At 50.7% G+C, this 14,471-nt stretch overlaps 1 long non-coding RNA gene across 3 annotated transcripts; it reads right to left on the reverse strand.

Annotated features, from left to right (window-relative positions):
• Window positions 1-1,349: 1,349 nt before the first annotated feature.
• Window positions 1,350-13,972, reverse strand: LOC129625524 (uncharacterized). Of its 3 annotated transcripts, none has more exons than XR_008701513.1 (4): window positions 13,728-13,972; window positions 4,272-5,055; window positions 2,589-4,089; window positions 1,350-2,134 (listed from the first exon to the last, which is right to left on the reverse strand). It is a non-coding gene; the product is annotated as an uncharacterized LOC129625524 (long non-coding RNA). The 3 variants fall into 3 exon arrangements; XR_008701514.1 differs by having other exon boundaries at window positions 1,350-2,086; window positions 4,272-6,958; XR_008701512.1 differs by having other exon boundaries at window positions 4,272-6,958.
• Window positions 13,973-14,471: the final 499 nt, after the last annotated feature.

Raw genomic sequence — 14,471 nt, forward strand, 5'->3', positions numbered from 1 at the left:
GCGTGTACGTGAGACTGCCTCCTGCAGGGGGCGCTTGGGAGCCCCAGCCCTGTACACAAGGCCTCCGCAGGGGGGTCGGCACCAGCTACGCAGCATTTTACTCTGATGCCAAAGATCAACCCCGTTTTCTCTGCCCATGCTTTCTCTCTCCTGGTCCTGCTATACACGGGCAGATTTTCTTCCCAGTCTGTACCCCATCTTTCATCTTCCTCCTTCCCTTCGTCTCTCTCTCAGTTCTCGCTCTTTTTTTCCCCTTTCCTGTCTACCTGTGATCTTTTCAGCTTGCAGCATCTTTCTCTCACATCAATCCATGTAGTCAGTCAACTTGCCAAGAGCCTGCTACATGCCAGCCTGTGCTCAGCCCCGGGGAGGGGAGGTGCAGGTGCAAGGCAGAGAGACCCTGGACCTCTAAAATGGACCTGATGGGAGACAGTGGGATAGGTGGGCAACAAGGAAGCTGAGAGGTGGATGTGGTAATCTCAGGAGCTGAAGACAGAAGACAGATTAGAGAAGTGTGACAGAAAGTGACGGAGAGGAAGGGAGCACTCTTTTAGCCATTTTGGTTAAGGAAGGAAATTTCTGAGAAGGTAACATATACTCTGGACTTGAATACTGAAAAACAGGTGGCTGTGTGATGAGTTGGAAGAAGGAATGGCAAGCGCAAAGGCCCTGAGGCAGCAGGGAGCTGGCATCCCCGAGTCGGGAGGAGACCAGTGCGGCCTCAGCTCAGGGAAACCCTGGGTGCCCAGGTGGGGGGGTAAGTGGGAGAACTGTCATCCGCAGCACAGGGTTTGGTTTGATTCTGGTGGAGTCATGATGATGGTGCTATTTAAGCAGGTAAGTGCTCACAGAATACTCTTGTCTTAGCTTCTGTCTGTGCAGAGGACAGGGGTAGTGGCCAGGAAGCCAGCTGGGAGGCTTTGCTGTAGCCCAGAGATTATAGGGGCTCAGACCTTTACTGGAGCAGAAGAGGGGGGACAAGAGGTCAGATTCAGGATACATTTGGGAATTCAACTGGATATGGCAAAGAGATCAGCAGGCTGGGTTTCTTTTCCTTCCCTTCCCTCTTCAGCAACCTCCTCCACCTTTTTCCAATTGAATGATGACATATATTAAAAGTAGCAGGTTAGAGGTGGGGAGAAATCAAAAGATATGTTTTGGCCACAACCTTAGCGAACCTATACGGCAGCTCAGAGAATCAGACAGGCACCCCCATGGAAGGTGCCTCCTCTGCAGAGCAGCTGGAGCCCACACTGGTGCTCAGAGCTTCGGAGACCAGACATGGGCTGGATGCCCAATGGGGTTTCTTGGCTGGCTGCCTTTGGCAGTGCTCAAGCTGAACAACAATTCATGGTGACCCTAATCTGGCCCATACAACATCTGAGATATCTGTTAGGCGTCTGAATAGAGAGGATAGTTAGATGACTATTGTAGGTCTGAATTTCAGGGAGAAATTGGGACTAGAGAAGTGAATTTAGGAGGCATAATAACACGGTTTTTAAAATCAGGGGATTAAGGCTATGAACGTGGAGAGGAAGCAACGTGGGCTAGGAGGGAAGCCTGGGCCACTCCACGATGCAGCAGTTAGGAGAGAGGAGGAAGATGCAGCAGCTGCTGCTAAGTCGCTCCAGTCGTGTCCAACTCTGTGCGACCCCATAGACGGCAGCCCACCAGGCTCCCCGTCCCTGGGATTCTCCAGGCAAGAACACTGGAGTGGGTTGCCATTTCCTTCTCCAATGCATGAAAGTGAAAAGTGAAAGGGAAGTCGCTCAGTCATGTCCGACTCTTAGTGATCCCGTGGACTACAGCCCATCAGGTTCTTCCGTCCATGGGATTTTCAAGGCAAGAGTACCAGAGTGGGGTGCCATTGCCTTCTCCGAGATGCAGCAGAGAGACCCAGAAAGAGCTGCTGGTGAGACAGGTGAACAATGTGGAAAGTGATGACCCAGATGGCAAATGAAGAGAAGATGTGAAGAGGCAGAGATGGGCTCTGTCAGATGAAGCTGAGCGAGATGAGCAGTGAGGTGGAGGATCTGGTCAGATGGCGACTCAGGGTGCAGAGTGCAGGAAATGGGGCCGAGCCTGACTGCAGTGGGCAGGGCAGAGAGGAGACAGGCAACCCTTTAGAGGAGTTCTGATAATGGGGGAGAAAGAAAAGCAGGAGGTGGGTGGGAGAACAAGGCATAAACCATGATTCCATTTAGCCTCACGAGTACTGATTTGTGAAGATAAAAGGTACAGAGCAGCACACACGGTCTTCTTCTCTGGGGTGTGGGATTTGGGCACGTGTTCACCTTTATTTTCTGTATTTCATTTTTTGAGTTACCTTACACTAAATATGTATTATTTTTATAGTCATATAAAAAGCAAAATGTTATATAATGAAGACAGCTCATTGGGAACTCAACAGTTTCCTGTTTTTTGTCTTTGTCCGTCTTTACCATTTTCCCTCTCCGCCCCCCTCCTCTTTCTGCTCTCTTTCTACTGACTCCCCTACTACCACAGTTGCATAGCTGCATGCCACTTTGCACAGATTACAGCTGTATCACCTGTGGACGGTGGGACCCTACCTGACTGGTATTCTGTACCTGGTACAGTGCCCAGCACCCTTCCAAATTCAGGCAGCCTCAGTCAGCACTTCCTGTTGAGCCATGGATTCAATGATGATAACACAGGTTCTTTCTACTGTTCTGCTGGAGCAGCGAGGCTAACACCACCTGCTGGACCCACTGTGAACGGAGAGCTTATTACACCAAACAGTCAAGGTCAATTTGTTATAGGGTTCACAGAGAACTCTGGATGCCTTGAGGTCTACATTTAGGTCAACGATTTGCCCTGTGCTTAGCACAGAAGCCACATCGCATACACTCTATGAACACTGGATGTGATGGCTATTTAACACTGTCACATGGTGGTCTTGCAGGTTGTTCAGACAGTGGCTTCCAAGGTTTCTCATCACAAGAAAAAAACTATCTCCCTTTTTATTTTCTGTGTCTATGTGAGATGATGGATGTTTAATAAACTTATTGTGATCATCATTTCATAATATAAGGAAGTCAAATCACTATGCGGGCCACCTGAAATGAATACATGGCTGTACATCAATTTTATCTCAATAAAGCTTAATGTTGAAGGAATAAAAGGATATTGGTGTACAAGTATCCTACCATTTGTGACTCCTAGAATAATCTATGTTCAAAACCATCATACGTGAGACTCTTGCTCCTCGAGGTGTGAGCTGAGGACCAGTAGCATCACCCCACGTGGGAGCTCATTAGGGATGCAGCATCATCTTGGGCACCCCCAAGACCTGCTGAAACAGATGTGCATTTGGACATGATCCCCAGCAATCTGCCTGCTTCACAGGGAAAGCATTTGGTTGCTGGTTTTTAAATCTCTTGGTTTAATGTTCTCTACCTCTTTGGTACTTAATTATAAGACTTTAGAGATTTTGCTGGAGCACAGACTAGAAGAGGTAGCTCTGTGTAAATGCAAACTTCTGCCAGCAAGGGGAGAGTTTGCAGAGCAACTTTTTAAAAATCGAGGATAAAATATCTGTGTTCCCATGATGTGGCTGCTCCTCTATTTCCGCTTTAGCTGTGCTGGTTCCAGCCCCCCGCCCCTCCTCCTGGGATGGTCAGGATTACAGCAAGAAGGCCTCCTCTTGGGGTGAGTGAAGCGAGCTGGCTGTTTACCCTCCGCAGCCTGCACCTGAAGCCAAGCTGGTGGTCTTATGAAGCTGCCCGGCAGTGGCGTGTTTTCCATCTGGGAAGCAGTTCAGAGCCCAGCTCAGCTGCCAGCAACAAGGATGGCTGCAGCTCTTGCCCTGCTTTCTGCTGGCCCACGCTCTCAGAGCCCCATGAAATCGGCCTCCGCCAGCCAGCTCTTCACAGACAGGCGGGGCGGACTCTGCAGGGGTGTCCAGGATTATGATGGAGGGGCCCTGGCAGGGAGGAGTGGAAAACAAGTCCCAATTCCAAGCCCGAGTCTGGGTTGTGAGCCCCTTGCTGCTTTCCAGAAGAGTGCTGATGCAGGCTGCCCTTGGCCAGAGCCAGTCCAGCTTCCGGAGCAAGGCCCAGCTGCTGTCCACTGTGGGGGCACAGGGCGGGGAGTGATTCCCACTCTCCACAGGGAGGAAGGGGCTTCACTTGGTCCATCAGTTGAAGAGCTAGGAAGCAGCTGGCTTCTCCCCCTCCCCTTCTTCCTCCTCCTCCCCCTTTTCCTCCTCCTCCCTCCCCTGTTCCATTCCTCCATCACCACCCCAGCCCTACCTCCTGTCTTTCTCACTATCTTTATTGGGAGCAGGCAGGAGTGAGCTGAGCTGGCCTCTACTTGACTTCGGGTCAGGATGAAGAGTCCAAAAAGACAGCCTCTCTGCCATCTTGATTTTATTGAAGGGACTCCTGCCAGTCCATCTGAAATAGCAGAGATAAACATAATCCCATTTTCACCATGGCCAAGGCCATCGGATAAAGTTGGAATTTGATAAAGAACGAAAATACTATTGGAACAGGGGAAACATTCCTGAAGCAAGTTCTTCTAGCTACTTCCTCACAGAATTAGTCCATGGCTCCAGGTCCGGCCAATATAGATTCGAAGCAAGTTCTTCTAGCTACTTCCTCACAGAATTAGTCCATGGCTCCAGGTCCGGCCAATATAGATTCGTGGGCCGGGCAGCTATCAACTTCAGCTGCTAAAAACGTAGCTTGTTACTCTTCTCTCCCTCACTCATCTGCCGGGAGCATCTTGATAACTGGTAAAAACTGAATTTAAGAGTTCTCTGGAGAGCAAAGCAAAGATGCTATTGCCCCCTGGCAATGCCTCAGCTGCTGAGAATGTGATTCCCATCAGAAGCAAGAGGCAGTCTCTCCATCTGCACTTGCATGGTGTGTTCCACGTGGCCTCTGGGTGGGCGTGGCTGCAGGTGAGGAGGCAGGTGTGCTGGGAGGATGGGGCAGGTGCCGCCCCTTGCTGACAAGTGGTGAGACTGGGCAACTGAGTTGTCCTTTTTAAGTCTCAACTTCTTCAGTAGTAATATGGAAAAAGCGATGCCTGCTATAAAAGTTTGTTGGTTAAATGAGGAAAGATCCACAGAGCACCTACTTCTGTGCCTTGCCCCATTGCCGGTGCCAGTAAATATTCGTTCTTTTTATTGGCACCAGAATTCTTGGTGGAGATGTGGGAGAGGACTGGGGGTATCATGATGACTTTTTTTTAACCTAAATACCTCTATCCCCCTAACTCCCTAACTCCAAGGTATTCAGAGGTCCTCCCCTCCTGCCTTCGCATTCAGGTCCTTGAAAATCATGGCCATGTGCACGAAGTTCCCAGCAGTAGTTCTTTGTCAAAGTGCAAGAGTTCCTTGGAGGAGAAGCAGGCTGAGTCCCCCCCACTGGGGCATAAATGCGCATCTTGGGTGTGTGCTTCCCCCAGAAGAACTTGGCTTCAGAGGAGGACTGAATTGGGGAGGGGAGGGAATGGGGATGGGGGAGGGGTGAGAAGAGGGGAAAAACAGAAATGGGAGAAACACTCAGGTAACAAAACAGTGATATGGGTTCTCTCTCTAATGCCAGATCATTTATTTTGTGGAAGACAAACCTTCTGCTTTTTTTATAGGGGGCTCTTCCTACACTGGCCATTAGAGTTTATACAGATTTTCTAAGAAATCCTGATTTTACAATGAGCCAAATTTTCCCCACATGATGCCATCTTGAAAAAAAAAAAAAGTTTGTCCCCAGATATTCATGAACATTAACTTTCAAAGCTGACATTTCTCTTTCATGGATCACAGACACATTTTAAAAAACAATTTAAAAAGAATCTGCAAATTTTGTTTTCCATCTTAAGATGTATCAAATATTGACGACATTCAAAAAGGAATAAAGAATACTATAATGAGTGTTGCCCTAGCTCCCAACCAGTTTAATTGTATAGAGTTAAAAACAACAAATAAAGCATATTTTCCTAGAATATGTATCAATGAGATAACAATGTGTAAACAGGGAAAGCAAGGGCCTCATGAACAGACTTGGGGAGGGTAGCTACCTTGCATGGGGACATCGAGGAACAGGGTGAGGAGGACTCACTTCTGGAGGGGACTGTGGAGGTCTTAGCCTGCTTAGACAGTGGCATGAACCAAAGTCTGTTATATTCTGCCTTCAAAATTTAAAAGACAAAAAGCCCAAGATGTGCAGTGACAGAAAATTCTAGCTCTCTTCAACATCACAGGTCCAAGAAAGGAAACTGGATTTTGGAGGCGACACACTTCATTCAGAGACTAGGCAGCTCAGACTCAGTTCAGATTTGGGCATCTGGCCCACTAACACAAAACCAGGGAGTGCATAGCGAGGCCTGTTCTATTTAGGTGACTGAGGAATCATTAAACAAATCACACAGAAAGCACAAAATAAAGCCCATGTGAGCAGCACACAAGGACCTTTATATATTACTGACCGTTATCCCTTCTTTTCAAAGGAAAGGCATTTCCATAAAGTGAGTGTTATGTACTGTGCATCTGGTATCAGACCTATTCAAGATCGCCATAAAAAGATTATTTATGACTCAATAGCTATTCTTGTTTACCGCAGATGACATCATCATCCCAACATTGTTACATTACATCAGCATTTTACCCACTTTTATTGCCTTTGCTATGAAGCCTGTGGCTCAGGCAAAAATGCCTTATGAAGACGAGCCCAGAAAATAATAAATAGAATGCAATTCCAGCCTTCCCTGTGCTCGAAGTTTTCTTCCAGCTGGACCACCCGTGGCCCAGCGAGAAGCCCCCCGTCTGTTCTCTTGGGCATCCGTCCCCCTTAGTGGGAGCATTTCTCAAGGAGGTCAGAGTAGCATCTTCCAGGGGTACAGACCCTTGCAGGAGCGGGAAAGCCAGCACCCATTCATCTTCTTCAGTAACACCATCCCAGTTTTGTGGAGGGAGGATGGAATTACTCCTCTCCTGCGAGGTGGATCGGGGGAAATTGTTATTCGTGGCACTATGCCCTCCTCCAGTTAAGAGACAGTCATTTGACACAAGCTAGACCAAACAAACTCCTCAGAACCCAGGAGCACCTCTGGAATTTGAATCACAATCTTCCCTTGTGCAGAGGAGGGAGAAGCAAGGGGCAGAGGTGAAAAGGCAGAAGCCACTGGAGTTCACTTCTTTGAGCAGCACTGCAGTCAGCCTCGGTATCCCCCAGGCACTGGTTCTAGGACCCCCATGGATACCAAACTCTGAGGATGCTCAAGTCCCTCACATAAAATGGTGCAGCATTTACACATAACCTATGCACAGCTTCCCGTAAACTTTAAATCTTCTCTAGATGACTTACAAAACCTAATACAATGTCAGTGCTATGTAAGCAGTTGCCTGATTGCAGCAAATTCAAGTTTTGCTGTCTGGAACTTTCTGGAATTTCCCCCCCAAATATTTTCAATCCACAGTTGATTGAATTTGCAAATGCAGAACTGGCAGAGACTGAGAGCCAACTGTACTTCAGTTAATTGAAATACATTTCTAGTCCCAAGATGGAGTCACTCCTGCCCTGGGTGCCATGACAGCCAATGGAAACTAATCCTTATCCTATAAAAAAGGTCCAGACTTCTGCCCCATTTTGCAGGTCCCTGGATCCTTCCTTGGGAACAGGGACCACTTGTATTTTGAGGTGTTGAGCAGAGTTTGCATGTTACCTACATCATCATTTTTAATTATCTTTAACAGGTTAGACTGGCCCCAAGTTCTAGGTTCCATTCCTCCCTGTGAATTCCCTTTATTGTTAACTAAGCTGGAGTCTTTCCATCCCTGGGTGGAGAAGATCCCCTGGAGGAAAAAATGGTAACCCACTCCAATATTCTTGCCTGGAGAATCCCATGGACAGAGGAGCCTGGCGGGCTACAGTCCATAGGGTTGCAGAGAGTCGGACAAGACTGAGTGACTTAGCATGCAAGCTGGAGTCTCTATTGCTTGTAATCAAAGACTCAAAGCCCAAGCCCTGGGCTGCGCTGTAACTGTGTGGACACCCCAACTCAAGAGGCAAGTACAGTCTGTCCTGAGGAGTCAGTCACAGAGCTGGCAAATGGGGTGTCCCTGACAGGGAGAGCCCAGTGGAAGGAGTTCAGGCTCCTTCACACACACTCTGAGGCGCTCGAGGCCGTGTGTTGTACAGATGATCAATTCAAGCTGCAAACCGAATGCCTACAGGCACCATCACTCCTGAGGCCGGCTGTATCTCCCCTCCTATAGGAAAGAACAACCAGCAGTAACATTGTTCCTAGTTCCATAAAGGACTTGAATTTCGAGGTGAATCCAGGAGTTGTCCTGTAAATTTCCCCGTGGTTGCCGTTTTCCGTCCCCCTCTCCCCACACCCTTAAAAACTGACGTCGGCAGCGATTCATTTCCCAGTGGCAGGAAGCGCTGCCTGTCCCCTCATCTCCTGGCAGCTCTAGGAAGTGACAGTGACAAAGAGGAATTGGCCTCCACTCCCCACCCCCAAGGGCTTCCCTGGTGGCTCTGAAAGTAAAGAATCCGCCTGCAATGTAGGAGACATGGGTTCGATCCCTGGGTTGGGAAGATCCCCTAGAGGAGGAAATGACAACCCACTCCAGTGTTCTTGCCTGGAGAATCCCCATGGACAGAGGAGCCTGGCGGGCTACAGTCCATGGGGTCACAAAGACTCGGACACAACTGAGCGACTAAGCACAGCACCTCCCTCTGGCTGCCTTCACAGAAGCCTGGAAGGACCCAAGAAATGAATACTCTCAGAACAAACAAGCGAAGCTGGCTGGGAACTGGGCTTGGCCCACCTGGGAGTCATGTCCTGCCGAGGGCCCGAGCAGGACACTTGGCTAGTCACTATGCAGTACTGTTCTTGTCGCTGAACACTCACTCAAATCAGCAAAGCTCTCTGTGTTAATCCAGACTCCGAGACGGTGTTTTGGTTACTGAAGCTGTCAGACAGACAGGAGGACCCAGGCAGGCCCAGCAGGGCTGGCGGGTCCCTGCTCCATAGGGCCTAGGGCCTCGGCAGGGGCTGATTTGACAGGCTGGGGGCTGGACAGTGGGGGCAGGGGGATGTCTTCTGAGATGGCTTGGTCACGGTCACTCATGTCTGGCACGGGGTAGGGATGGCTGGAGGGCCGAGTTTAGTGGGACTGCAGCCCAGTGGAGGAGCCCTGGGAGGTGGATGGCACTGCCTGCCTTATGTCCTCAGGCAGCTTCCAGGCCTCACTCCCGCTGGGCACTGTGGGTAGAGGCAGCACCAGTGGCCCAGGTTCAATGGGAGGGCGTCAATGAATCGGGAGCCATGTTTAAAGCCACCATTGGCTGGAGAGATGCTGTCCGGAAAGGGTGACAGTGAGGGTCGGTGCTCCGGAGAAGTTAGTGTCGCACCCTGCTCCCTCCTCTGGGCTCCAGATACAGCTCTCAGAACACTCTCTGCTGCCCGTCAGCCTCCAGGGTAAAGTGTCTGGTCTGAGGACTGGAGTACTAGGGCAACACAGCACTCAAGAAGGGGCCTTCCACATCCCCAGGGTTGGGAGGCAGGTAGGGAGCGATGCGGTGACTGGGCCTGGGTGAGGGTGGTCCTTTCTTTCCTTTGTCTCCCTTCCTCACAAAGGGGGTCTGACCTGACTTCACGACATGCCGCTCCAAACTTGGGACTCCATGGTCTCCATCCACCTGCTGAGTCTCCAGCCCCCAGAACCTGCAGTCCCTGAAGCCAACTCTGCAGAGCCTGGGTTTCTTCCCTCCTTTAGGCCCTGAGATCCACGAGCTCACATGCTGATGGGCTGGGGGTACAAGGGTCTGGAAAGGCCTGCATCCAGCAGACCTGGGTGGCCACTCCTGTCTGTGGGACCTGCCAGCCCAGCAGTTCACATGCAGGATGGTGCTTCCACCCACCTGCCACCTGCTGGGCTCAGCAAGTTCACCTAGCACTGGAAAAGGAAGGAAGAAAGGGGTAACTGGGAATGGAAGGGGTAGAACGATGTTGCAATCGGAGCTTAAAAAAAAAAATAAACATCTCTGCACCAAGGAGTGAGATCCCAGCAGGCTGGTGGGGATACAAGGCAAGGGAGTGTCAGTGTCATGTAAGAACCCGGCACAGAACATGCAGGCACACAGGTCAGTGCCCACTCGATCCAGATGGACCCAGGGCCCTGGCCTTTTCCCTCTCAGGCTTCTCTCCCTTCCAGGAAGCACAGTGTGCAGTCACTCCTGTGGGCCATGGGCGTGAGTGTCCCCTTGGCTCTTTGCAACTCCCCTCATAACATGAGTTGGACCCATGGGCCCCAGTGTGCACCAAGAAATGAAAGCACAGCATAGAGCTGAGGCCCAGTGGGAAATTTATGTTGCACAAATAAGGCTTTGTGGGCTGGGCCTAGCTCCCCAGTGCCCAGCCTCAATAACCTCCAAGGTCAAGCACAAGCTCTGGGCTCCTCTGATGTGTGGGCAGCTCTCCACATAGGCTGCTGAGACCCCGTCTCACACCATGCAGGCTGCATACCTGTTTCCTACTTTGCTAGTAATAAACAAGGTACATTGTCTGAGTCTTCATTCTCAGCAGCCCTTGGATCCCGCTTAGCTCTGTGGCTGGTGCAGCTCATCTGTGGATCCTAGCATGGTCCACTCAAGCTGTGAAACCCTCTTAGCCCTTCATACCATGAGCTCATGCTCTCACATCTTTAACTGGCTCAGCCTTAAAGGTCTTGTTGTTAGGTCTTGTCTGTCTTGCAGTTTGTGCCCTATGGTTGCTTGGATGGTCCTGTATCTTCACTGTCTCTGTCTCACTTAACCACTGCTCCATTCTCTCACCACGTGCATTTACAGTACGTTCATGAAGTCGGCATAGCAGTCGTCCCCCTCCCATTATATTGGGTTTGAGCATCTGACTTGTTTGTCTGGTAGGATGTGAGGCAGGGGTGGGGGTGAGGGAATGTGATGTGAGTGTCTGGGGCTTGGCTTGCTCTCTTGTACTCTGGCTCCAGAATGAAATACACAAGAAACTGACCTAAATCCAGCCAAACTGCAGACCCAGAAACAGGAAAAGTAAATGCTTCTAAGCATTGAACTTGGGGACTGTTTGTGATACAGCATGTTCTGTGCAAAAGCTGACCGATACAGAACCCCCTTGGGGGCAAGACCTGCCTCGTAGCTGGTTTTGTTCTTTCTGATTCTGTGACTTCAGTTGATGACCTCTTCTCCCATGATCAGCCCCTTACATCAGCCAGGTCAGCGCCTTCCTCAGTCCCCCCTCCTCAACTCCCTCCCACTCAGTGACCTCAGTCTCCCCTCCTCAACTCCTCCCACTCAGTGAGCTGATGGACCTCAGTCCCCTTGACACCAGGCTATGTAGCACATGATAAACAAGGCCAATGGTTCTACAACACAGATCACAAAACTGATTCAGAACAAAGACACTGTTTACCATCTTTCTCCCCTGATTAGAAACATCCTAATGATGGGCAGAGAGTATACAGATATCCCTCCCAGCAAGGGCCAGTGCTGCTTCTTTAAATTGTGATAAAATATATGACCATGATATTTACCATTTTAGCAATCTTTAAGTGTATAGTTCTGTGGCATGAAGTATATTCACATTCACCATCACCACACCACCGTCCATCTCTAAAACTTTTCATCTTCCCCAACTGAAAGTCTGTTTCCACTAAACATTAACTCTCCATCACCCTCCTCCCCTCATCACCTCAGCCCTTGGAAATCACCGTTCTTTGTCTGTTTCTGGGAATCTGACTGTTGTGGGTACCTCATTATCAGTGGAATCATCATACACGTGTCCTTCCATTTCTGCCTTATTTCACTCAGCCTAATGTCTTCTGGGTTTATCCATGCTGCAGCATGTGTCAGAATTTATTTCCTTTTTAGGGCTGAATAATACTCCACTGTGTGTATATTTCACATTTTGTTTATCCATTCGTCCATCAGTGGATATTTGGGTTGTTTCTACCTTTGGCTGTTGTCAATATTGCTGCGAAGTATATGGTATACCAAAGGCTGGTGCTTCTTAACTAAGGTGTCTGCAGCTGGGGGGTAAACACCAGGACTTGTACTTTAGGGGAGTGCTGAAAGCAGTGCTGGGAAAATAAACCCGACCAGAATGTTCCCCTGAAGCCTTTCTCACTAGGCTCAAGGTGAAGGAAAGAGGGTAAGCAAAGTGCCTCGGCCATCCAACAACTCTCTCCAAAGACACTCTCTAATATCTAACCTCAAACAATGTAAATCCTTGGCTGGGTACAGAGTTCAGGGCTGCAAAATGTCTTCGGACCCCTTCTTTGCAAGTCCTGCACCTGTAGATGTTGCAAATCATCACCATCACTTCCTTTGCTCCCCTTACATGCATCCTGCTCAAACTCATCAGGAAAGTGGAATCGCTTCCTGCCCTGACCCCTCCAGCCTGCCTTGTCCTGTGATGCACTTTGGCCCACTGAACGTGGCAGAAGGGATGCTGTCCCAGTGCTGAGCCTTGCCTTTAGGCCTGGCATCTTGAGGTGGGGCAGGAGTTCAGCAGACTGGTGAGAAGGCCCACTATCCGCCTACCATGCTATGAGGAAACTCAAGCTAGCCGTGGGAGAGGCCACGCAGCAGAGCTGAGGAGCCAAACCTCCGGGAAAACCCAGGCCCCCGTCACACGGCGACTGCCAAGCCATCTCGGCCCCTCCCTGCCCCTTCCCTGACAGTTTGGGGATCCCAGCTGGGGCCCTGACCGACAATTAGGGGGTAAAATAAAACAGTCATTTTATTCCTCTGGGTTTTTTTGGTCCAGGTTAGGCCACCGTGGGCACCTATCGGAGGTTCACCCCTCACTCTGCGATGTTGGGAGCTCTGTAATTATGTTTCATCCTCAGCCTTTGGGCGCCTCCGCAGAAATGAGACGAATTGCATTTTAACATCCTGCTTTCAAGACTTTCAGAGAGAATGTAGACGTGATGGTCTATTTTTTTTTTTCTTCTGTTTCTTCACCATATTCAGTTCACTTCAGTTCACTCACTCAGTCCTGTCCGACTCTTTGCAATCCCATGGACTGCAGCACGCCAGGCCTCCCTGTCCATCACCAACTCCCGGAGTTTACTTAAACTCGTCCACTGAGTCGGTGATGCATATTAATTTTACGTTAAGTCCCCGTGGCTTTCCCCCTGGCAAGCGGGCCAGTAGCAGGAAGAGGCTCAAGCCCCTGAGGTTACGGGGGGGGGGGGGGGGGGGGGGCGGGGGGAGGGGGGAGGGGCGGGGGAGGGGCTATGCTCCGCGAACAGTAACGCACTTTCTCCCCACGCTTCATGGGGCGCCGGCAAGACCACCCCTCCACCCCAACCCGGGTGCTGCGGGAGCATCTCCACCTGATACCTGGGCTCCACGCCCCAGAATCCCACTGCTACTGGCGGGAGGGCCTGGGAGAACCCACTCTCTCCCTACTCCCCGTGCGTCATCACTCTCAAGTTTGAGAACCGGTTGCAACCGGGAAAGCGGAGGTGCGGGCGGCGGGGTGTAGGGGGTGTGTGTGCTGAGGCTGCTGGCAGCGCTGGGCCAGGGTGCGGGGGTGGGGAGATGAGGGGGTGGTAAGGTGGCAGGAGGGAGTGAAGAGGGGTGGGGACACGGAAAGGGGGAAGGGGGTCGACAAGTGCGTAGGGGAGGGGAAGGGTGTGGGTAGGGGTGGAGACCGGGTGACCCGCCTTCTCGCTTCCTCCCAGCCCCACCCGCAGGCCCAGCTCTCACCTTCTGGCTGCTGGAAGGTAACACACAGGGAGTCCGCAGACCCGCATGGAGAGGATGGGCCCAGAAGGGCTGAACTTCTCCTGAAGCATCACCTCGGTCACGTGAGGGTGCAGGTCCCCCCACCTCAGAGTCTGGCTCTAGGATGACTGGGTGCGCTAGGGCCGGAGTGGGGTTGGGCTGGGGAGCTGGGAGGGCGAGGGGCGGCAAGCGCAGACAGACATAAATCAGGGGACAAGAAAACTACTCAGCGTCTGCAGAACCGGGTCAATCCAGCCTGATCCGGCCCATCTGGCCGGGGAGCAAGAGCACAGGGTCCGCTGGGGCAGTGGGAAGACCTCTGCCGCTTGGTTCCGTCTTGGAGCTGGCGGCCGACGCGAGGCTTGGTTACCCTTGAGCATCATCTCTTAGATGTGTTCATCAGGAAGGAGTCTGGAGAAGCGAAGTTTTGACCATCGACGATCTACGGCTTCTCACATTGCAGAGCCCGGGGCAGGAGTGCAGAGACACGCACCATCTGTCTCTACACAAAGGAAATACACCAATAGACCCGATTAACAAACTATTAAATTCGAGAAATACAGATGACACCACCCTTATGGCAGAAAGTGAAGAGGAACTAAAAAGCCTCTTGATTAAAGTGAAAGAAGAGAGTGAAAAAGTTGGCTTAAAGCTCAACATTCAGAAAACTAAGATCATGGCATCTGGTCCCATCACTTCATGGGAAATAGATGGAGAAACAGTGGG

Source organism: Bubalus kerabau, chromosome 13, assembly GCF_029407905.1.
Source record: "Bubalus kerabau isolate K-KA32 ecotype Philippines breed swamp buffalo chromosome 13, PCC_UOA_SB_1v2, whole genome shotgun sequence".
Classification (NCBI taxonomy): Eukaryota; Metazoa; Chordata; class Mammalia; order Artiodactyla; family Bovidae; genus Bubalus; species Bubalus kerabau.